Source organism: Aegilops tauschii, chromosome 1, assembly GCF_002575655.3.
Source record: "Aegilops tauschii subsp. strangulata cultivar AL8/78 chromosome 1, Aet v6.0, whole genome shotgun sequence".
Taxonomy (NCBI): Eukaryota; Viridiplantae; Streptophyta; class Magnoliopsida; order Poales; family Poaceae; genus Aegilops; species Aegilops tauschii.
This window is the reverse complement of record NC_053035.3, coordinates 284,551,405-284,574,517: the sequence shown is the minus strand read 5'-3', so window position 1 is coordinate 284,574,517 and position 23,113 is coordinate 284,551,405.

Below are 23,113 nucleotides of genomic sequence, written 5' to 3'. Positions count from 1 at the left end.
TGGTGAGCAACCCTCCCACTCGGGGGCTTAGCTGCAGTCCAGTACTCGCCTAAGTTTGAAAAATCCTACCGAGTGGTGAGCAACCCTCCCACTGGGGGGGCTTAGCTGAAGTGCAGTGCTCTCCTAAGTTTGAAAAATCCTACCGAGTGGTGAGCAACCCTCCCACTCGGGGGCTTAGCTGCAGTCCAGGACTCGCCTAAGTTTGAAAATTCCTACCGAGTGGTGAGCAACCCTCCCACTCGGGGGCTTAGCTGCAGTAAAGTCCTCGCCTAAGTTTGAAAAATCCTACCGAGTGGTGAGCAACCCTCCCACTCGGGGGCTTAGCTGCAGTCCAGTACTCTCCTAAGTTTGAAAAATCCTACTGAGTGGTGAGCAACCCTCCCACTCGGGGGCTAACTGCAGTCCAGTACTCGCCTATGTTTGAAAAATCCTACCAAGTGGTGAGCAACCCTCCCAATGGGGGCTTAGCTGCAGTGCAGTCCTCGCCTAAGTTTGAAAAATCCTACCGAGTGGTGAGCAACCCTCCCACTTGGGGGCTTAGCTGCAGTCCAGTCCTCGCCTATGTTTGAAAAATCCTACTGAGTGGTGAGCAACCCTCCCACTCGGGGGCTTAGCTGCAGTCCAGTCCTCGCCTAAGTTTGAAAAATCCTACCGAGTGGTGAGCAACCCTCCCACTCGGGGGCTTAGCTGCAGTCCAGTACTCGCCTATGTTTGAAAAATCCTATCGAGTGGTGAGCCACCCTCCCACTGTAGGCTTAGCTGCAGTCCAGTCCTCGCCTAAGTTTGAAAAATCCTACCGAGTGGTGAGCAACCCTCCCACTCGGGGGCTTAGCTGCAGTCCAGTCCTCGCCTAAGTTTGAAAATTCCTACCGAGTGGTGAGCAACCCTCCCACTCGGGGGCTTAGCTGCAGTCCAGTACTCGCCTATGTTTGAAAAATCCTACCGAGTGGTGAGCCACCCTCCCACTGGGGGCTTAGCTGCAGTCCAGTACTCGCCTATGTTTGAAAAATCCTACCGGGTGGTGAGCAACCCTCCCACTGGGGGCTTAGCTGAAGTCCAGTGCTCGCCTAAGTTTGAAAAATCCTTCCGAGTGGTGAGCAACCCTCCCACTCGGGGGCTTAGCTGCAGCCCAATACTCTCCTAAGTTGAAAAATCCTACCGAGTGGTGAGCAACCCTCCCACTCGGGGGCTTAGCTGCAGTCCAGTACTCGCCTAAGTTTGAAAAATCCTACCGAGTGGTGAGCAACCCTCCCACTGGGGGGGCTTAGCTGAAGTGCAGTGCTCTCCTAAGTTTGAAAAATCCTACCGAGTGGTGAGCAACCCTCCCACTCGGGGGCTTAGCTGCAGTCCAGTACTCGCCTAAGTTTGAAAATTCCTACCGAGTGGTGAGCAACCCTCCCACTCGGGGGCTTAGCTGCAGTAAAGTCCTCGCCTAAGTTTGAAAAATCCTACCGAGTGGTGAGCAACCCTCCCACTCGGGGGCTTAGCTGCAGTCCAGTACTCTCCTAAGTTTGAAAAATCCTACTGAGTGGTGAGCAACCCTCCCACTCGGGGGCTAACTGCAGTCCAGTACTCGCCTATGTTTGAAAAATCCTACCAAGTGGTGAGCAACCCTCCCAATGGGGGCTTAGCTGCAGTCCAGTCCTCGCCTAAGTTTGAAAAATCCTACCGAGTGGTGAGCAACCCTCCCACTTGGGGGCTTAGCTGCAGTCCAGTCCTCGCCTATGTTTGAAAAATCCTACCGAGTGGTGAGCAACCCTCCCACTCGGGGGCTTAGCTGCAGTCCAGTCCTCGCCTAAGTTTGAAAATTCCTACCGAGTGGTGAGCAACCCTCCCACTCGGGGGCTTAGCTGCAGTCCAGTACTCGCCTATGTTTGAAAAATCCTACCGAGTGGTGAGCCACCCTCCCACTGGGGGCTTAGCTGCAGTCCAGTCCTCGCCTAAGTTTGAAAAATCCTACCGAGTGGTGAGCAACCCTCCCACTCGGGGGCTTAGCTGCAGTCCAGTCCTCGCCTAAGTTTGAAAATTCCTACCGAGTGGTGAGCAACCCTCCCACTCGGGGGCTTAGCTGCAGTCCAGTCCTCGCCTAAGTTTGAAAAATCCTACCGAGTGGTGAGAAACACTCCCACTGGGGCTTAGCTGCAGTCCAGTACTCTCCTAAGTTGAAAAATCCTACCGAGTGGTGAGCAACCCTCCCACTCGGGGGCTTAGCTGCAGTCCAGTACTCGCCTATGTTTGAAAAATCCTACCGGGTGGTGAGCAACCCTCCCACTGGGGGCTTAGCTGAAGTCCAGTGCTCGCCTAAGTTTGAAAAATCCTACCGAGTGGTGAGCAACCCTCCCACTCGGGGGCTTAGCTGAAGTCCAGTACTCTCCTAAGTTGAAAAATCCTACCGAGTGGTGAGCAACCCTCCCACTCGGGGGCTTAGCTGCAGTCCAGTACTCGCCTATGTTTGAAAAATCCTACCGGGTGGTGAGCAACCCTCCCACTGGGGGCTTTGCTGAAGTCCAGTGCTCGCCTAAGTTTGAAAAATCCTACCGAGTGGTGAGCAACCCTCCCACTCGGGGGCTTAGCTGCAGTCCAGTACTCGCCTATGTTTGAAAAATCCTATCGAGTGGTGAGCCACCCTCCCACTGTAGGCTTAGCTGCAGTCCAGTCCTCGCCTAAGTTTGAAAAATCCTACCGAGTGGTGAGCAACCCTCCCACTCGGGGGCTTAGCTGCAGTCCAGTCCTCGCCTAAGTTTGAAAATTCCTACCGAGTGGTGAGCAACCCTCCCACTCGGGGGCTTAGCTGCAGTCCAGTACTCGCCTATGTTTGAAAAATCCTACCGAGTGGTGAGCCACCCTCCCACTGGGGGCTTAGCTGCAGTCCAGTCCTCGCCTAAGTTTGAAAAATCCTACCGAGTGGTGAGCAACCCTCCCACTCGGGGGCTTAGCTGCAGTCCAGTCCTCGCCTAAGTTTGAAAAATCCTACCGAGTGGTGAGCAACCCTCCCACTCGGGGGCTTAGCTGCAGTCCAGTCCTCGCCTAAGTTTGAAAAATCCTACCGAGTGGTGAGAAACACTCCCACTGGGGCTTAGCTGCAGTCCAGTACTCTCCTAAGTTGAAAAATCCTACCGAGTGGTGAGCAACCCTCCCACTCGGGGGCTTAGCTGCAGTCCAGTACTCGCCTATGTTTGAAAAATCCTACCGGGTGGTGAGCAACCCTCCCACTGGGGGCTTAGCTGAAGTCCAGTGCTCGCCTAAGTTTGAAAAATCCTACCGAGTGGTGAGCAACCCTCCCACTCGGGGGCTTAGCTGAAGTCCAGTACTCTCCTAAGTTGAAAAATCCTACCGAGTGGTGAGCAACCCTCCCACTCGGGGGCTTAGCTGCAGTCCAGTACTCGCCTATGTTTGAAAAATCCTACCGGGTGGTGAGCAACCCTCCCACTGGGGGCTTTGCTGAAGTCCAGTGCTCGCCTAAGTTTGAAAAATCCTTCCGAGTGGTGAGCAACCCTCCCACTCGGGGGCTTAGCTGCAGTCCAGTACTCTCCTAAGTTGAAAAATCCTACCGAGTGGTGAGCAACCCTCCCACTCGGGGGCTTAGCTGCAGTCCAGTACTCGCCTAAGTTTGAAAAATCCTACCGAGTGGTGAGCAACCCTCCCACTGGGGGGGCTTAGCTGAAGTGCAGTGCTCTCCTAAGTTTGAAAAATCCTACCGAGTGGTGAGCAACCCTCCCACTCGGGGCTTAGCTGCAGTCCAGTACTCGCCTAAGTTTGAAAATTCCTACCGAGTGGTGAGCAACCCTCCCACTTGGGGGCTTAGCTGCAGTAAAGTCCTCACCTAAGTTTGAAAAATCCTACCGAGTGGTGAGCAACCCTCCCACTCGGGGGCTTAGCTGCAGTCCAGTACTCTCCTAAGTTTGAAAAATCCTACCGAGTGGTGAGCAACCCTCCCACTCGGGGGCTTAGCTGTAGTCCAGTGCTCGCCTATGTTTGGAAAATCCTACCGAGTGGTGAGCAACCCTCCCACTGGGGGCTTAGCTGCAGTCCAGTCCTCGCCTAAGTTTGAAAAATCCTACCGAGTGGTGAGTAACCCTCCCACTTGGGGGCTTAGCTGCAGTCCAGTCCTCGCCTATGTTTGAAAAATCCTACCGAGTGGTGAGCAACCCTCCCACTCGGGGGCTTAACTGCAGTCCAGTCCTCGCCTAAGTTTGAAAAATCCTACCGAGTGGTGAGCAACACTCCCACTGGGGCTTAGCTGCAGTCCAGTACTCTCCTAAGTTGAAAAATCCTACCGAGTGGTGAGCAACCCTCCCACTCGGGGGCTTAGCTGCAGTCCATTGCTCGCCTAAGTTTGAAAAATCCTACCGAGTGGTGAGCAACCCTCCCACTGGGGGGCTTAGCTGAAGTGCAGTGCTCTCCTAAGTTTGAAAAATCCTACCGAGTGGTGAGCAACCCTCCCACTCGGGGGCTTAGCTGCAGTCCAGTACTCGCCTAAGTTTGAAAATTCCTACCGAGTGGTGAGCAACCCTCCCACTCGGGGGCTTAGCTGCAGTAAAGTCCTCGCCTAAGTTTGAAAAATCCTACCGAGTGGTGAGCAACCCTCCCACTCGGGGGCTTAGCTGCAGTCCAGTACTCTCCTAAGTTTGAAAAATCCTACCGAGTGGTGAGCAACCCTCCCACTCGGGGGCTTAGCTGCAGTCCAGTACTCGCCTAAGTTTGAAAATTCCTACCGAGTGGTGAGCAACCCTCCCACTCGGGGGCTTAGCTGAAGTCCAGTACTCGCCTATGTTTGAAAAATCCTACCGAGTGGTGAGCCACCCTCCCACTGGAGGCTTAGCTGCAGTCCAGTCCTCGCCTAAGTTTGAAAAATCCTACCGAGTGGTGAGCAACCCTCCCACTCGGGGGCTTAGCTGCAGTCCAGTCCTCGCCTAAGTTTGAAAATTCCTACCGAGTGGTGAGCAACCCTCCCACTCGGGGGCTTAGCTGCAGTCCAGTACTCGCCTATGTTTGAAAAATCCTACCGAGTGGTGAGCCACCCTCCCACTGGGGGCTTAGCTGCAGTCCAGTCCTCGCCTAAGTTTGAAAAATCCTACCGAGTGGTGAGCAACCCTCCCACTCGGGGGCTTAGCTGCAGTCCAGTCCTCGCCTAAGTTTGAAAATTCCTACCGAGTGGTGAGCAACCCTCCCACTCAGGGGCTTAGCTGCAGTCCAGTCCTCGCCTAAGTTTGAAAAATCCTACCGAGTGGTGAGCAACACTCCCACTGGGCTTAGCTGCAGTCCAGTACTCTCCTAAGTTGAAAAATCCTACCGAGTGGTGAGCAACCCTCCCACTCGGGGGCTTAGCTGCAGTCCAGTACTCGCCTATGTTTGAAAAATCCTACCGGGTGGTGAGCAACCCTCCCACTGGGGGCTTAGCTGAAGTCCAGTGCTCGCCTAAGTTTGAAAAATCCTACCGAGTGGTGAGCAACCCTCCCACTCGGGGGCTTAGCTGAAGTCCAGTACTCTCCTAAGTTGAAAAATCCTACCGAGTGGTGAGCAACCCTCCCACTCGGGGGCTTAGCTGCAGTCCAGTACTCGCCTATGTTTGAAAAATCCTACCGGGTGGTGAGCAACCCTCCCACTGGGGGCTTAGCTGAAGTCCAGTGCTCGCCTAAGTTTGAAAAATCCTTCCGAGTGGTGAGCAACCCTCCCACTCGGGGGCTTAGCTGCAGTCCAGTACTCTCCTAAGTTGAAAAATCCTACCGAGTGGTGAGCAACCCTCCCACTCGGGGGCTTAGTTGCAGTCCAGTACTCGCCTAAGTTTGAAAAATCCTACCGAGTGGTGAGCAACCCTCCCACTGGGGGGGCTTAGCTGAAGTGCAGTGCTCTCCTAAGTTTGAAAAATCCTACCGAGTGGTGAGCAACCCTCCCACTCGGGGGCTTAGCTGCAGTCCAGTCCTCGCCTAAGTTTGAAAAATCCTACCGAGTGGTGAGCAACCCTCCCACTCGGGGGCTTAGCTGCAGTCCAGTCCTCGCCTAAGTTTGAAAAATCCTACCGAGTGGTGAGCAACCCTCCCACTCGGGGGCTTAGCTGCAGTCCAGTCCTCGCCTAAGTTTGAAAATTCCTACCGAGTGGTGAGGAACCCTCCCACTCGGGGGCTTAGCTGCAGTCCAGTCCTCGCCTAAGTTTGAAAAATCCTACCGAGTGGTGAGCAACACTCCCACTGGGGCTTAGCTGCAGTCCAGTACTCTCCTAAGTTGAAAAATCCTACCGAGTGGTGAGCAACCCTCCCACTCGGGGGCTTAGCTGCAGTCCAGTACTCGCCTATGTTTGAAAAATCCTACCGGGTGGTGAGCAACCCTCCCACTGGGGGCTTAGCTGAAGTCCAGTGCTCGCCTAAGTTTGAAAAATCCTTCCGAGTGGTGAGCAACCCTCCCACTCGGGGGCTTAGCTGCAGTCCAGTACTCTCCTAAGTTGAAAAATCCTACCGAGTGGTGAGCAACCCTCCCACTCGGGGGCTTAGCTGCAGTCCAGTACTCGCCTAAGTTTGAAAATTCCTACCGAGTGGTGAGCAACCCTCCCACTCGGGGGCTTAGCTGCAGTAAAGTCCTCCCCTAAGTTTGAAAAATCCTACCGAGTGGTGAACAACCCTCCCACTCGGGGGCTTAGCTGCAGTCCAGTACTCTCCTAAGTTTGAAAAATCCTACCGAGTGGTGAGCAACCCTCCCACTCGGGGGCTTAGCTGCAGTCCAGTGCTCGCCTATGTTTGAAAAATCCTACCGAGTGGTGAGCAACCCTCCCACTGGGGGCTTAGCTGTAGTCCAGTCCTCGGCTAAGTTTGAAAAATCCTACCGAGTGGTGAGCAACCCTCCCACTTGGGGGCTTAGCTGCAGTCCAGTCCTCGCCTATGTTTGAAAAATCCTACCGAGTGGTGAGCAACCCTCCCACTCGGGGGCTTAGCTGCAGTCCAGTCCTCGCCTAAGTTTGAAAAATCCTACCGGGTGGTGAGCAACCCTCCCACTCGGGGGCTTAGCTGCAGTCCAGTACTCGCCTATGTTTGAAAAATCCTACCGAGTGGTGAGCCACCCTCCCACTGGGGGCTTAGCTGCAGTCCAGTCCTCGCCTAAGTTTGAAAAATCCTACCGAGTGGTGAGCAACCCTCCCACTCGGGGGCTTAGCTGCAGTCCAGTCCTCGCCTAAGTTTGAAAATTCCTACCGAGTGGTGAGCAACCCTCCCACTCGGGGGCTTAGCTGCAGTCCAGTCCTCGCCTAAGTTTGAAAAATCCTACCGAGTGGTGAGCAACACTCCCACTGGGGGGGCTTAGCTGAAGTGCAGTGCTCTCCTAAGTTTGAAAAATCCTACCGAGTGGTGAGCAACCCTCCCACTCGGGGCTTAGCTGCAGTCCAGTACTCGCCTAAGTTTGAAAATTCCTACCGAGTGGTGAGCAAAACTCCCACTCGGGGGCTTCGCTGCAGTCCAGTACTCGCCTATGTTTGAAAAATCCTACCGGGTGGTGAGCAACCCTCCCACTGGGGGCTTAGCTGAAGTCCAGTGCTCGCCTAAGTTTGAAAAATCCTACCGAGTGGTGAGCAACCCTCCCACTCGGGGGCTTAGCTGAAGTCCAGTACTCTCCTAAGTTGAAAAATCCTACCGAGTGGTGAGCAACCCTCCCACTCGGGGGCTTAGCTGCAGTCCAGTACTCGCCTATGTTTGAAAAATCCTACCGGGTGGTGAGCAACCCTCCCACTGGGGGCTTTGCTGAAGTCCAGTGCTCGCCTAAGTTTGAAAAATCCTTCCGAGTGGTGAGCAACCCTCCCACTCGGGGGCTTAGCTGCAGTCCAGTACTCTCCTAAGTTGAAAAATCCTACCGAGTGGTGAGCAACCCTCCCACTCGGGGGCTTAGCTGCAGTCCAGTACTCGCCTAAGTTTGAAAAATCCTACCGAGTGGTGAGCAACCCTCCCACTGGGGGGGCTTAGCTGAAGTGCAGTGCTCTCCTAAGTTTGAAAAATCCTACCGAGTGGTGAGCAACCCTCCCACTCGGGGCTTAGCTGCAGTCCAGTACTCGCCTAAGTTTGAAAATTCCTACCGAGTGGTGAGCAACCCTCCCACTTGGGGGCTTAGCTGCAGTAAAGTCCTCACCTAAGTTTGAAAAATCCTACCGAGTGGTGAGCAACCCTCCCACTCGGGGGCTTAGCTGCAGTCCAGTACTCTCCTAAGTTTGAAAAATCCTACCGAGTGGTGAGCAACCCTCCCACTCGGGGGCTTAGCTGTAGTCCAGTGCTCGCCTATGTTTGGAAAATCCTACCGAGTGGTGAGCAACCCTCCCACTGGGGGCTTAGCTGCAGTCCAGTCCTCGCCTAAGTTTGAAAAATCCTACCGAGTGGTGAGTAACCCTCCCACTTGGGGGCTTAGCTGCAGTCCAGTCCTCGCCTATGTTTGAAAAATCCTACCGAGTGGTGAGCAACCCTCCCACTCGGGGGCTTAACTGCAGTCCAGTCCTCGCCTAAGTTTGAAAAATCCTACCGAGTGGTGAGCAACACTCCCACTGGGGCTTAGCTGCAGTCCAGTACTCTCCTAAGTTGAAAAATCCTACCGAGTGGTGAGCAACCCTCCCACTCGGGGGCTTAGCTGCAGTCCATTGCTCGCCTAAGTTTGAAAAATCCTACCGAGTGGTGAGCAACCCTCCCACTGGGGGGCTTAGCTGAAGTGCAGTGCTCTCCTAAGTTTGAAAAATCCTACCGAGTGGTGAGCAACCCTCCCACTCGGGGGCTTAGCTGCAGTCCAGTACTCGCCTAAGTTTGAAAATTCCTACCGAGTGGTGAGCAACCCTCCCACTCGGGGGCTTAGCTGCAGTAAAGTCCTCGCCTAAGTTTGAAAAATCCTACCGAGTGGTGAGCAACCCTCCCACTCGGGGGCTTAGCTGCAGTCCAGTACTCTCCTAAGTTTGAAAAATCCTACCGAGTGGTGAGCAACCCTCCCACTCGGGGGCTTAGCTGCAGTCCAGTACTCGCCTAAGTTTGAAAATTCCTACCGAGTGGTGAGCAACCCTCCCACTCGGGGGCTTAGCTGAAGTCCAGTACTCGCCTATGTTTGAAAAATCCTACCGAGTGGTGAGCCACCCTCCCACTGGAGGCTTAGCTGCAGTCCAGTCCTCGCCTAAGTTTGAAAAATCCTACCGAGTGGTGAGCAACCCTCCCACTCGGGGGCTTAGCTGCAGTCCAGTCCTCGCCTAAGTTTGAAAATTCCTACCGAGTGGTGAGCAACCCTCCCACTCGGGGGCTTAGCTGCAGTCCAGTACTCGCCTATGTTTGAAAAATCCTACCGAGTGGTGAGCCACCCTCCCACTGGGGGCTTAGCTGCAGTCCAGTCCTCGCCTAAGTTTGAAAAATCCTACCGAGTGGTGAGCAACCCTCCCACTCGGGGGCTTAGCTGCAGTCCAGTCCTCGCCTAAGTTTGAAAATTCCTACCGAGTGGTGAGCAACCCTCCCACTCAGGGGCTTAGCTGCAGTCCAGTCCTCGCCTAAGTTTGAAAAATCCTACCGAGTGGTGAGCAACACTCCCACTGGGCTTAGCTGCAGTCCAGTACTCTCCTAAGTTGAAAAATCCTACCGAGTGGTGAGCAACCCTCCCACTCGGGGGCTTAGCTGCAGTCCAGTACTCGCCTATGTTTGAAAAATCCTACCGGGTGGTGAGCAACCCTCCCACTGGGGGCTTAGCTGAAGTCCAGTGCTCGCCTAAGTTTGAAAAATCCTACCGAGTGGTGAGCAACCCTCCCACTCGGGGGCTTAGCTGAAGTCCAGTACTCTCCTAAGTTGAAAAATCCTACCGAGTGGTGAGCAACCCTCCCACTCGGGGGCTTAGCTGCAGTCCAGTACTCGCCTATGTTTGAAAAATCCTACCGGGTGGTGAGCAACCCTCCCACTGGGGGCTTAGCTGAAGTCCAGTGCTCGCCTAAGTTTGAAAAATCCTTCCGAGTGGTGAGCAACCCTCCCACTCGGGGGCTTAGCTGCAGTCCAGTACTCTCCTAAGTTGAAAAATCCTACCGAGTGGTGAGCAACCCTCCCACTCGGGGGCTTAGTTGCAGTCCAGTACTCGCCTAAGTTTGAAAAATCCTACCGAGTGGTGAGCAACCCTCCCACTGGGGGGGCTTAGCTGAAGTGCAGTGCTCTCCTAAGTTTGAAAAATCCTACCGAGTGGTGAGCAACCCTCCCACTCGGGGGCTTAGCTGCAGTCCAGTCCTCGCCTAAGTTTGAAAAATCCTACCGAGTGGTGAGCAACCCTCCCACTCGGGGGCTTAGCTGCAGTCCAGTCCTCGCCTAAGTTTGAAAAATCCTACCGAGTGGTGAGCAACCCTCCCACTCGGGGGCTTAGCTGCAGTCCAGTCCTCGCCTAAGTTTGAAAATTCCTACCGAGTGGTGAGGAACCCTCCCACTCGGGGGCTTAGCTGCAGTCCAGTCCTCGCCTAAGTTTGAAAAATCCTACCGAGTGGTGAGCAACACTCCCACTGGGGCTTAGCTGCAGTCCAGTACTCTCCTAAGTTGAAAAATCCTACCGAGTGGTGAGCAACCCTCCCACTCGGGGGCTTAGCTGCAGTCCAGTACTCGCCTATGTTTGAAAAATCCTACCGGGTGGTGAGCAACCCTCCCACTGGGGGCTTAGCTGAAGTCCAGTGCTCGCCTAAGTTTGAAAAATCCTTCCGAGTGGTGAGCAACCCTCCCACTCGGGGGCTTAGCTGCAGTCCAGTACTCTCCTAAGTTGAAAAATCCTACCGAGTGGTGAGCAACCCTCCCACTCGGGGGCTTAGCTGCAGTCCAGTACTCGCCTAAGTTTGAAAATTCCTACCGAGTGGTGAGCAACCCTCCCACTCGGGGGCTTAGCTGCAGTAAAGTCCTCCCCTAAGTTTGAAAAATCCTACCGAGTGGTGAACAACCCTCCCACTCGGGGGCTTAGCTGCAGTCCAGTACTCTCCTAAGTTTGAAAAATCCTACCGAGTGGTGAGCAACCCTCCCACTCGGGGGCTTAGCTGCAGTCCAGTGCTCGCCTATGTTTGAAAAATCCTACCGAGTGGTGAGCAACCCTCCCACTGGGGGCTTAGCTGTAGTCCAGTCCTCGGCTAAGTTTGAAAAATCCTACCGAGTGGTGAGCAACCCTCCCACTTGGGGGCTTAGCTGCAGTCCAGTCCTCGCCTATGTTTGAAAAATCCTACCGAGTGGTGAGCAACCCTCCCACTCGGGGGCTTAGCTGCAGTCCAGTCCTCGCCTAAGTTTGAAAAATCCTACCGGGTGGTGAGCAACCCTCCCACTCGGGGGCTTAGCTGCAGTCCAGTACTCGCCTATGTTTGAAAAATCCTACCGAGTGGTGAGCCACCCTCCCACTGGGGGCTTAGCTGCAGTCCAGTCCTCGCCTAAGTTTGAAAAATCCTACCGAGTGGTGAGCAACCCTCCCACTCGGGGGCTTAGCTGCAGTCCAGTCCTCGCCTAAGTTTGAAAATTCCTACCGAGTGGTGAGCAACCCTCCCACTCGGGGGCTTAGCTGCAGTCCAGTCCTCGCCTAAGTTTGAAAAATCCTACCGAGTGGTGAGCAACACTCCCACTGGGGCTTAGCTGCAGTCCAGTACTCTCCTAAGTTGAAAAATCCTACCGAGTTGTGAGCAACCCTCCCACTCGGGGGCTTAGCTGCAGTCCAGTACTCGCCTATGTTTGAAAAATCCTACCGGGTGGTGAGCAACCCTCCCAATGGGGGCTTAGCTGAAGTCCAGTGCTCGCCTAAGTTTGAAAAATCCTACCGAGTGGTGAGCAACCCTCCCACTCGGGGGCTTAGCTGCAGTCCAGTACTCGCCTAAGTTTGAAAAATCCTACCGAGTGGTGAGCAACCCTCCCACTGGGGGCTTCGCTGCAGTCCAGTCCTCGCCTAAGTTTGAAAAATCCTACCGAGTGGTGAGCAAAACTCCCACTCGGGGGCTTAGCTGCAGTCAAGTGCTCGCCTAAGTTTGAAAAATCCTTCCGAGTGGTGAGCAACCCCCCCACTCGGGGGCTTAGCTGCAGTCCAGTACCCTCCTAAGTTGAAAAATCCTACTGAGTGGTGAGCAACCCTCCCACTCGGGGGCTTAGCTGCAGTCCAATACTCGCCTAAGTTTGAAAAATCCTACCGAGTGGTGAGCAACCCTCCCACTGGGGGGGCTTAGCTGAAGTGCAGTGCTCTCCTAAGTTTGAAAAATCCTACCGAGTGGTGAGCAACCCTCCCACTCGGGGGCTTAGCTGCAGTCCAGTACTCGCCTAAGTTTGAAAATTCCTACCGAGTGGTGAGCAACCGTCCCACTCGGGGGCTTAGCTGCAGTCCAGTACTCTCCGAAGTTTGAAAAATCCTACCGAGTGGTGAGCAACGCTCCCACTCGGGGGCTTAGCTGCAGTCCAGTCCTCGCCTAAGTTAGAAAAATCCTACCGAGTGGTGAGGAACCCTCCCACTCGGGGGCTTAGCTGCAGTCCAGTACTCTCCGAAGTTTGAAAAATCCTACCGAGTGGTGAGCAACCCTCCCACTGGGGGCTTAGCTGCGGTCCAGTCCTCCCCCAAGTTTGAAAAATCCTACCGAGTGGTGAGCAACCCTCCCAATCGGGGGCTTAGCTGCAGTCCAGTCCTCGCCTAAGTTTGAAAAATCCTACCGAGTGGTGAGCAACACTCCCACTGGGGCTTAGCTGCAGTCCAGTACTCTCCTAAGTTGAAAAATCCTACCGAGTTGTGAGCAACCCTCCCACTCGGGGGCTTAGCTGCAGTCCAGTACTCGCCTATGTTTGAAAAATCCTACCGGGTGGTGAGCAACCCTCCCACTGGGGGCTTAGCTGAAGTCCAGTGCTCGCCTAAGTTTGAAAAATCCTTCCGAGTGGTGAGCAACCCTCCCACTCGGGGGCTTAGCTGCAGTCCAGTACTCTCCTAAGTTGAAAAATCCTACCGAGTGGTGAGCAACCCTCCCACTCGGGGGCTTAGCTGCAGTCCAGTCCTCGCCTAAGTTTGAAAAATCCTACCGAGTGGTGAGCAACCCTCCCACTCGGGGGCTTAGCTGCAGTCCAGTCCTCGCCTAAGTTTGAAAAATCCTACCGAGTGGTGAGCAACCCTCCCACTCGGGGGCTTAGCTGCAGTCCAGTCCTCGCCTAAGTTTGAAAATTCCTACCGAGTGGTGAGGAACCCTCCCACTCGGGGGCTTAGCTGCAGTCCAGTCCTCGCCTAAGTTTGAAAAATCCTACCGAGTGGTGAGCAACACTCCCACTGGGGCTTAGCTGCAGTCCAGTACTCTCCTAATTTGAAAAATCCTACCGAGTGGTGAGCAACCCTCCCACTCGGGGGCTTAGCTGCAGTCCAGTACTCGCCTATGTTTGAAAAATCCTACCGGGTGGTGAGCAACCCTCCCACTGGGGGCTTAGCTGAAGTCCAGTGCTCGCCTAAGTTTGAAAAATCCTTCCGAGTGGTGAGCAACCCTCCCACTCGGGGGCTTAGCTGCAGTCCAGTACTCTCCTAAGTTGAAAAATCCTACCGAGTGGTGAGCAACCCTCCCACTCGGGGGCTTAGCTGCAGTCCAGTACTCGCCTAAGTTTGAAAATTCCTACCGAGTGGTGAGCAACCCTCCCACTCGGGGGCTTAGCTGCAGTAAAGTCCTCCCCTAAGTTTGAAAAATCCTACCGAGTGGTGAACAACCCTCCCACTCGGGGGCTTAGCTGCAGTCCAGTACTCTCCTAAGTTTGAAAAATCCTACCGAGTGGTGAGCAACCCTCCCACTCGGGGGCTTAGCTGCAGTCCAGTGCTCGCCTATGTTTGAAAAATCCTACCGAGTGGTGAGCAACCCTCCCACTGGGGGCTTAGCTGTAGTCCAGTCCTCGGCTAAGTTTGAAAAATCCTACCGAGTGGTGAGCAACCCTCCCACTTGGGGGCTTAGCTGCAGTCCAGTCCTCGCCTATGTTTGAAAAATCCTACCGAGTGGTGAGCAACCCTCCCACTCGGGGGCTTAGCTGCAGTCCAGTCCTCGCCTAAGTTTGAAAAATCCTACCGGGTGGTGAGCAACCCTCCCACTCGGGGGCTTAGCTGCAGTCCAGTACTCGCCTATGTTTGAAAAATCCTACCGAGTGGTGAGCCACCCTCCCACTGGGGGCTTAGCTGCAGTCCAGTCCTCGCCTAAGTTTGAAAAATCCTACCGAGTGGTGAGCAACCCTCCCACTCGGGGGCTTAGCTGCAGTCCAGTCCTCGCCTAAGTTTGAAAATTCCTACCGAGTGGTGAGCAACCCTCCCACTCGGGGGCTTAGCTGCAGTCCAGTCCTCGCCTAAGTTTGAAAAATCCTACCGAGTGGTGAGCAACACTCCCACTGGGGCTTAGCTGCAGTCCAGTACTCTCCTAAGTTGAAAAATCCTACCGAGTTGTGAGCAACCCTCCCACTCGGGGGCTTAGCTGCAGTCCAGTACTCGCCTATGTTTGAAAAATCCTACCGGGTGGTGAGCAACCCTCCCAATGGGGGCTTAGCTGAAGTCCAGTGCTCGCCTAAGTTTGAAAAATCCTACCGAGTGGTGAGCAACCCTCCCACTCGGGGGCTTAGCTGCAGTCCAGTACTCGCCTAAGTTTGAAAAATCCTACCGAGTGGTGAGCAACCCTCCCACTGGGGGCTTCGCTGCAGTCCAGTCCTCGCCTAAGTTTGAAAAATCCTACCGAGTGGTGAGCAAAACTCCCACTCGGGGGCTTAGCTGCAGTCAATTGCTCGCCTAAGTTTGAAAAATCATTCCGAGTGGTGAGCAACCCTCCCACTCGGGGGCTTAGATGCAGTCCAGTACCCTCCTAAGTTGAAAAATCCTACTGAGTGGTGAGCAACCCTCCCACTCGGGGGCTTAGCTGCAGTCCAATACTCGCCTAAGTTTGAAAAATCCTACCGAGTGGTGAGCAACCCTCCCACTGGGGGGGCTTAGCTGAAGTGCAGTGCTCTCCTAAGTTTGAAAAATCCTACCGAGTGGTGAGCAACCCTCCCACTCGGGGGCTTAGCTGCAGTCCAGTACTCGCCTAAGTTTGAAAATTCCTACCGAGTGGTGAGCAACCGTCCCACTCGGGGGCTTAGCTGCAGTCCAGTACTCTCCGAAGTTTGAAAAATCCTACCGAGTGGTGAGCAACGCTCCCACTCGGGGGCTTAGCTGCAGTCCAGTCCTCGCCTAAGTTAGAAAAATCCTACCGAGTGGTGAGGAACCCTCCCACTCGGGGGCTTAGCTGCAGTCCAGTACTCTCCGAAGTTTGAAAAATCCTACCGAGTGGTGAGCAACCCTCCCACTGGGGGCTTAGCTGCGGTCCAGTCCTCCCCCAAGTTTGAAAAATCCTACCGAGTGGTGAGCAACCCTCCCACTCGGGGGCTTAGCTGCAGTCCAGTCCTCGCCTAAGTTTGAAAAATCCTACCGAGTGGTGAGCAACACTCCCACTGGGGCTTAGCTGCAGTCCAGTACTCTCCTAAGTTGAAAAATCCTACCGAGTTGTGAGCAACCCTCCCACTCGGGGGCTTAGCTGCAGTCCAGTACTCGCCTATGTTTGAAAAATCCTACCGGGTGGTGAGCAACCCTCCCAATGGGGGCTTAGCTGAAGTCCAGTGCTCGCCTAAGTTTGAAAAATCCTACCGAGTGGTGAGCAACCCTCCCACTCGGGGGCTTAGCTGCAGTCCAGTCCTCGCCTAAGTTTGAAAATTCCTACCGAGTGGTGAGCAACCCTCCCACTCGGGGGCTTAGCAGCAGTCCAGTGCTCGCCTAAGTTTGAAAAATCATACCGAGTGGGTAGCAACCCTCCCACTCGGGGCTAAGCTGCAGTCCAGTACTCTCCTATGTTTGAAAAATCCTACCGAGCGGTGAGCAACCCTCCCACTCGGGGGCTTAGCTGCAGTCCAGTGCTCGCCTAAGTTTGAAAAATCCTACCGAGTGGTGAGCAACCCTCCCACTGGGGGCTTAGCTGCAGTCCTGTCCTCGCCTAAGTTTGAAAAATCCTACCGAGTGGTGAGCAACCCTCCCACTCGGGGGCTTAGCTGCAGTCCAGTACTCGCCTAAGTTTGAAAAATCCTACCGAGTGGTGAGCAACCCTCCCACTGGGGGGCTTAGCTGAAGTGCAGTGCTCTCCTAAGTTTGAAAAATCCTACCGAGTGGTGAGCAACCCTCCCACTCGGGGGCTTAGCTGCAGTCCAGTGCTCGCCTAAGTTTGGAAATCGTACCGAGTGGTGAGCAACCCTCCCACTCAGGGGCTTAGCTGCAGTCTAGAGCTCGTCTAAGTTTGAAAAATCCTACCGAGTGGTGAGCAGCCCTCTCACTCGGGGGCTTAGCTGTAGTCCAGTACTCGCCTAAGTTTGAAAAATCCTACCGAGTGGTCAACCCTCCCACTGGGGGCTTAGCTGCAGTCCAGTACTCGCCTAAGTTCGAAAAATCCTACCGGGTGAAGAGCAAGCCTCTCACTCGGGGGATTAGCTGTAGTCCAGTACTCGCCTAAGTTTGAAAAATCCTACCGAGTGGTGAGCAACCCTCCCACTGGGGGCTTAGCTGCAGTCCAGTCCTCGCCTAAGTTTGAAAAATTCTACCGAGTGGTGAGCAACCCTCCCACTGGGGGCTTAGCTGCAGTCCAGTCCTCGCCTACGTTTGAAAAATCCTACCGAGTGGAGAGCAACCCTCCCACTCGGGGGCTTAGCTGCAGTCCAGTGCTTGCCTATGTTTGAAAAATCCTACCGAGTGGTGAGCAACCCTCCCACTGGGGGCTTAGCTACAGTCCAGTCCTCGCCTAAGTTTGAAAAATCCTACCGAGTGGTGAGCAACCCTCCCACTCGGGGGCTTAGCTGCAGTCCAGTACTCGCCTAAGTTTGAAAAATCCTACCGAGTGGTGAGCAACCCTCCCACTGGGGGGCTTAGCTGAAGTGCAGTGCTCTCCCAAGTTTGAAAAATCCACCGAGTGGTGAGCAACCCTCCCACTCGGGGGCTTAGCGGCAGTCCAGTACTCGCCTAAGTTTGAAAAATCCTACCGAGTGCTGAGCAACCCTCCCACTCGGGGGCTTAGCTGCAGTCCAGTCCTCGCCTAAGTTTGAAAAATCCTACCGAGTGGTGAGCAACCCTCCCACTGGGGGCTTAGCTGCAGTCCAGTACTCGCCTACGTTTGAAAAATCCTACCGAGTGGAGAGCAACCCTCCCACTCGGGGGCTTAGCTGCAGTCCAGTGCTCGCCTATGTTTGAAAAATCCTACCGAGTGGTGAGCAACCCTCCCACTGGGGGCTTAGCTACAGTCCAGTCCTCGCCTAAGTTTGAAAAATCCTACCGAGTGGTGAGCAACCCTCCCACTCGGGGGCTTAGCTGCAGTCCAGTACTCGCCTAAGTTTGAAAAATCCTACCGAGTGGTGAGCAACCCTCCCACTGGGGGGCTTAGCTGAAGTGCAGTGCTCTCCCAAGTTTGAAAAATCCACCGAGTGGTGAGCAACCCTCCCACTCGGGGGCTTAGCGGCAGTCCAGTACTCGCCTAAGTTTGAAAAATCCTACCGAGTGGTGAGCAACCCTCCCACTCGGGGGCTTAGCTGCAGTCCAGTCCTCGCCTAAGTTTGAAAAATCCTACCGAGTGGTGAGCAACCCTCCCACTCGGGGGCTTAGCTGCAGTCCAGTACTCTCCGAAGTTTGAAAAATCCTACCGAGTGGTGAGCAACCCTCCCACTCGGGGGCTTAGCTGCAGTCCAGTCCTCGCCTAAGTTTGAAAAATCCTACCGAGTGGTGAGCAACACTCCCACTGGGGCTTAGCTGCAGTCCAGTACTCTCCTAAGTTGAAAAATCCTACCGAGTTGTGAGCAACCCTCCCACTCGGGGGCTTAGCTGCAGTCCAGTACTCGCCTATGTTTGAAAAATCCTACCGGGTGGTGAGCAACCCTCCCAATGGGGGCTTAGCTGAAGTCCAGTGCTCGCCTAAGTTTGAAAAATCCTACCGAGTGGTGAGCAACCCTCCCACTCGGGGGCTTAGCTGCAGTCCAGTCCTCGCCTAAGTTTGAAAATTCCTACCGAGTGGTGAGCAACCCTCCCACTCGGGGGCTTAGCTGCAGTCCAGTGCTCGCCTAAGTTTGAAAAATCATACCGAGTGGGTAGCAACCCTCCCACTCGGGGCTAAGCTGCAGTCCAGTACTCTCCTATGTTTGAAAAATCCTACCGAGCGGTGAGCAACCCTCCCACTCGGGGGCTTAGCTGCAGTCCAGTGCTCGCCTAAGTTTGAAAAATCCTACCGAGTGGTGAGCAACCCTCCCACTGGGGGCTTAGCTGCAGTCCTGTCCTCGCCTAAGTTTGAAAAATCCTACCGAGTGGTGAGCAACCCTCCCACTCGGGGGCTTAGCTGCAGTCCAGTACTCCCCTAAGTTTGAAAAATCCTACCGAGTGGTGAGCAACCCTCCCACTGGGGGGCTTAGCTGAAGTGCAGTGCTCTCCTAAGTTTGAAAAATCCTACCGAGTGGTGAGCAACCCTCCCACTCGGGGGCTTAGCTGCAGTCCAGTGCTCGCCTAAGTTTGGAAATCGTACCGAGTGGTGAGCAACCCTCCCACTCAGGGGCTTAGCTGCAGTCTAGAGCTCGTCTAAGTTTGAAAAATCCTACCGAGTGGTGAGCAGCCCTCTCACTCGGGGGCTTAGCTGTAGTCCAGTACTCGCCTAAGTTTGAAAAATCCTACCGAGTGGTCAACCCTCCCACTGGGGGCTTAGCTGCAGTCCAGTCCTCGCCTAAGTTTGAAAAATTCTACCGAGTGGTGAGCAACCCTCCCACTGGGGGCTTAGCTGCAGTCCAGTCCTCGCCTACGTTTGAAAAATCCTACCGAGTGGAGAGCAACCCTCCCACTCGGGGGCTTAGCTGCAGTCCAGTGCTTGCCTATGTTTGAAAAATCCTACCGAGTGGTGAGCAACCCTCCCACTGGGGGCTTAGCTACAGTCCAGTCCTCGCCTAAGTTTGAAAAATCCTACCGAGTGGTGAGCAACCCTCCCACTCGGGGGCTTAGCTGCAGTCCAGTACTCGCCTAAGTTTGAAAAATCCTACCGAGTGGTGAGCAACCCTCCCACTGGGGGGCTTAGCTGAAGTGCAGTGCTCTCCCAAGTTTGAAAAATCCACCGAGTGGTGAGCAACCCTCCCACTCGGGGGCTTAGCGGCAGTCCAGTACTCGCCTAAGTTTGAAAAATCCTACCGAGTGCTGAGCAACCCTCCCACTCGGGGGCTTAGCTGCAGTCCAGTCCTCGCCTAAGTTTGAAAAATCCTACCGAGTGGTGAGCAACCCTCCCACTGGGGGCTTAGCTGCAGTCCAGTACTCGCCTACGTTTGAAAAATCCTACCGAGTGGAGAGCAACCCTCCCACTCGGGGGCTTAGCTGCAGTCCAGTGCTCGCCTATGTTTGAAAAATCCTACCGAGTGGTGAGCAACCCTCCCACTGGGGGCTTAGCTACAGTCCAGTCCTCGCCTAAGTTTGAAAAATCCTACCGAGTGGTGAGCAACCCTCCCACTCGGGGGCTTAGCTGCAGTCCAGTACTCGCCTAAGTTTGAAAAATCCTACCGAGTGGTGAGCAACCCTCCCACTGGGGGGCTTAGCTGAAGTGCAGTGCTCTCCCAAGTTTGAAAAATCCACCGAGTGGTGAGCAACCCTCCCACTCGGGGGCTTAGCGGCAGTCCAGTACTCGCCTAAGTTTGAAAAATCCTACCGAGTGGTGAGCAACCCTCCCACTCGGGGGCTTAGCTGCAGTCCAGTCCTCGCCTAAGTTTGAAAAATCCTACCGAGTGGTGAGCAACCCTCCCACTCGGGGGCTTAGCTGCAGTCCAGTACTCTCCGAAGTTTGAAAAATCCTACCGAGTGGTGAGCAACCCTCCCACTCGGGGGCTTAGCTGCAGTCCAGTCCTCGCCTAAGTTTGAAAAATCCTACCGAGTGGTGAGCAACACTCCCACTGGGGCTTAGCTGCAGTCCAGTACTCTCCTAAGTTGAAAAATCCTACCGAGTTGTGAGCAACCCTCCCACTCGGGGGCTTAGCTGCAGTCCAGTACTCGCCTATGTTTGAAAAATCCTACCGGGTGGTGAGCAACCCTCCCAATGGGGGCTTAGCTGAAGTCCAGTGCTCGCCTAAGTTTGAAAAATCCTACCGAGTGGTGAGCAACCCTCCCACTCGGGGGCTTAGCTGCAGTCCAGTCCTCGCCTAAGTTTGAAAATTCCTACCGAGTGGTGAGCAACCCTCCCACTCGGGGGCTTAGCTGCAGTCCAGTGCTCGCCTAAGTTTGAAAAATCATACCGAGTGGGTAGCAACCCTCCCACTCGGGGCTAAGCTGCAGTCCAGTACTCTCCTATGTTTGAAAAATCCTACCGAGCGGTGAGCAACCCTCCCACTCGGGGGCTTAGCTGCAGTCCAGTGCTCGCCTAAGTTTGAAAAATCCTACCGAGTGGTGAGCAACCCTCCCACTGGGGGCTTAGCTGCAGTCCTGTCCTCGCCTAAGTTTGAAAAATCCTACCGAGTGGTGAGCAACCCTCCCACTCGGGGGCTTAGCTGCAGTCCAGTACTCCCCTAAGTTTGAAAAATCCTACCGAGTGGTGAGCAACCCTCCCACTGGGGGGCTTAGCTGAAGTGCAGTGCTCTCCTAAGTTTGAAAAATCCTACCGAGTGGTGAGCAACCCTCCCACTCGGGGGCTTAGCTGCAGTCCAGTGCTCGCCTAAGTTTGGAAATCGTACCGAGTGGTGAGCAACCCTCCCACTCAGGGGCTTAGCTGCAGTCTAGAGCTCGTCTAAGTTTGAAAAATCCTACCGAGTGGTGAGCAGCCCTCTCACTCGGGGGCTTAGCTGTAGTCCAGTACTCGCCTAAGTTTGAAAAATCCTACCGAGTGGTCAACCCTCCCACTGGGGGCTTAGCTGCAGTCCAGTACTCGCCTAAGTTCGAAAAATCCTACCGGGTGAAGAGCAAGCCTCTCACTCGGGGGATTAGCTGTAGTCCAGTACTCGCCTAAGTTTGAAAAATCCTACCGAGTGGTGAGCAACCCTCCCACTGGGGGCTTAGCTGCAGTCCAGTCCTCGCCTAAGTTTGAAAAATTCTACCGAGTGGTGAGCAACCCTCCCACTGGGGGCTTAGCTGCAGTCCAGTCCTCGCCTACGTTTGAAAAATCCTACCGAGTGGAGAGCAACCCTCCCACTCGGGGGCTTAGCTGCAGTCCAGTGCTCGCCTATGTTTGAAAAATCCTACCGAGTGGTGAGCAACCCTCCCACTGGGGGCTTAGCTACAGTCCAGTCCTCGCCTAAGTTTGAAAAATCCTACCGAGTGGTGAGCAACCCTCCCACTCGGGGGCTTAGCTGCAGTCCAGTACTCGCCTAAGTTTGAAAAATCCTACCGAGTGGTGAGCAACCCTCCCACTGGGGGGCTTAGCTGAAGTGCAGTGCTCTCCCAAGTTTGAAAAATCCACCGAGTGGTGAGCAACCCTCCCACTCGGGGGCTTAGCGGCAGTCCAGTACTCGCCTAAGTTTGAAAAATCCTACCGAGTGCTGAGCAACCCTCCCACTCGGGGGCTTAGCTGCAGTCCAGTCCTCGCCTAAGTTTGAAAAATCCTACCGAGTGGTGAGCAACCCTCCCACTGGGGGCTTAGCTGCAGTCCAGTCCTCGCCTACGTTTGAAAAATCCTACCGAGTGGAGAGCAACCCTCCCACTCGGGGGCTTAGCTGCAGTCCAGTGCTCGCCTATGTTTGAAAAATCCTACCGAGTGGTGAGCAACCCTCCCACTGGGGGCTTAGCTACAGTCCAGTCCTCGCCTAAGTTTGAAAAATCCTACCGAGTGGTGAGCAACCCTCCCACTCGGGGGCTTAGCTGCAGTCCAGTACTCGCCTAAGTTTGAAAAATCCTACCGAGTGGTGAGCAACCCTCCCACTGGGGGGCTTAGCTGAAGTGCAGTGCTCTCCCAAGTTTGAAAAATCCACCGAGTGGTGAGCAACCCTCCCACTCGGGGGCTTAGCGGCAGTCCAGTACTCGCCTAAGTTTGAAAAATCCTACCGAGTGGTGAGCAACCCTCCCACTCGGGGGCTTAGCTGCAGTCCAGTCCTCGCCTAAGTTTGAAAAATCCTACCGAGTGGTGAGCAACCCTCCCACTCGGGGGCTTAGCTGCAGTCCAGTACTCTCCGAAGTTTGAAAAATCCTACCGAGTGGTGAGCAACCCTCCCACTCGGGGGCTTAGCTGCAGTCCAGTGCTCGCCTAAGTTTGAAAAATCCTACCGAGTGGTGAGCAACCCTCCCACAGGGGGCTTAGCTGCAGTCCAGTCCTCGCCTAAGTTTGAAAAATCCTACCGAGTGGTGAGCAACCCTCCCACTCGGGGGCTTAGCTGCAGTCCAGTACTCTCCTAAGTTGAAAAATCCTACCGAGTGGGTAGCAACCCTCCCACTCGGGGGCTTAGCTGCAGTCCAGTACTCTCCTATGTTTGAAAAATCCTACCGAGTGGTGAGCAACCCTCCCACTCGGGGGCTTAGCTGCAGTCCAGTGCTCGCCAATGTTTGAAAAATCCTACCGAGTGGTGAGCAACCCTCCCACTGGGGGCTTAGCTGCAGTCCAGTGCTCGCCTAAGTTTGGAAATCGTACCGAGTGGTGAGCAACCCTCCCACTCGGGGGCTTAGCTGCAGTCTAGAGCTCGCCTATGTTTGAAAAATCCTACCGAGTGGTGAGCAGCCCTCTCACTCGGGGGCTTAGCTGTAGTCCAGTACTCGCCTAAGTTTGAAAAATCCTACCGAGTGGTCAACCCTCCCACTGGGGGCTTAGCTGCAGTCCAGTACTCGCCTAAGTTCGAAAAATCCTACCGGGTGAAGAGCAAGCCTCTTACTCGGGGGATTAGCTGTAGTCCAGTACTCGCCTAAGTTTGAAAAATTCTACCGAGTGGTGAGCAACCCTCCCACTGGGGGCTTAGCTGCAGTCCAGTCCTCGCCTAAGTTTGAAAAATTCTACCGAGTGGTGAGCAACCCTCCCACTGGGGGCTTAGCTGCAGTCCAGTCCTCGCCTACGTTTGAAAAATCCTACCGAGTGGAGAGCAACCCTCCCACTCGGGGGCTTAGCTGCAGTCCAGTGCTCGCCTATGTTTGAAAAATCCTACCGAGTGGTGAGCAACCCTCCCACTGGGGGCTTAGCTACAGTCCAGTCCTCGCCTAA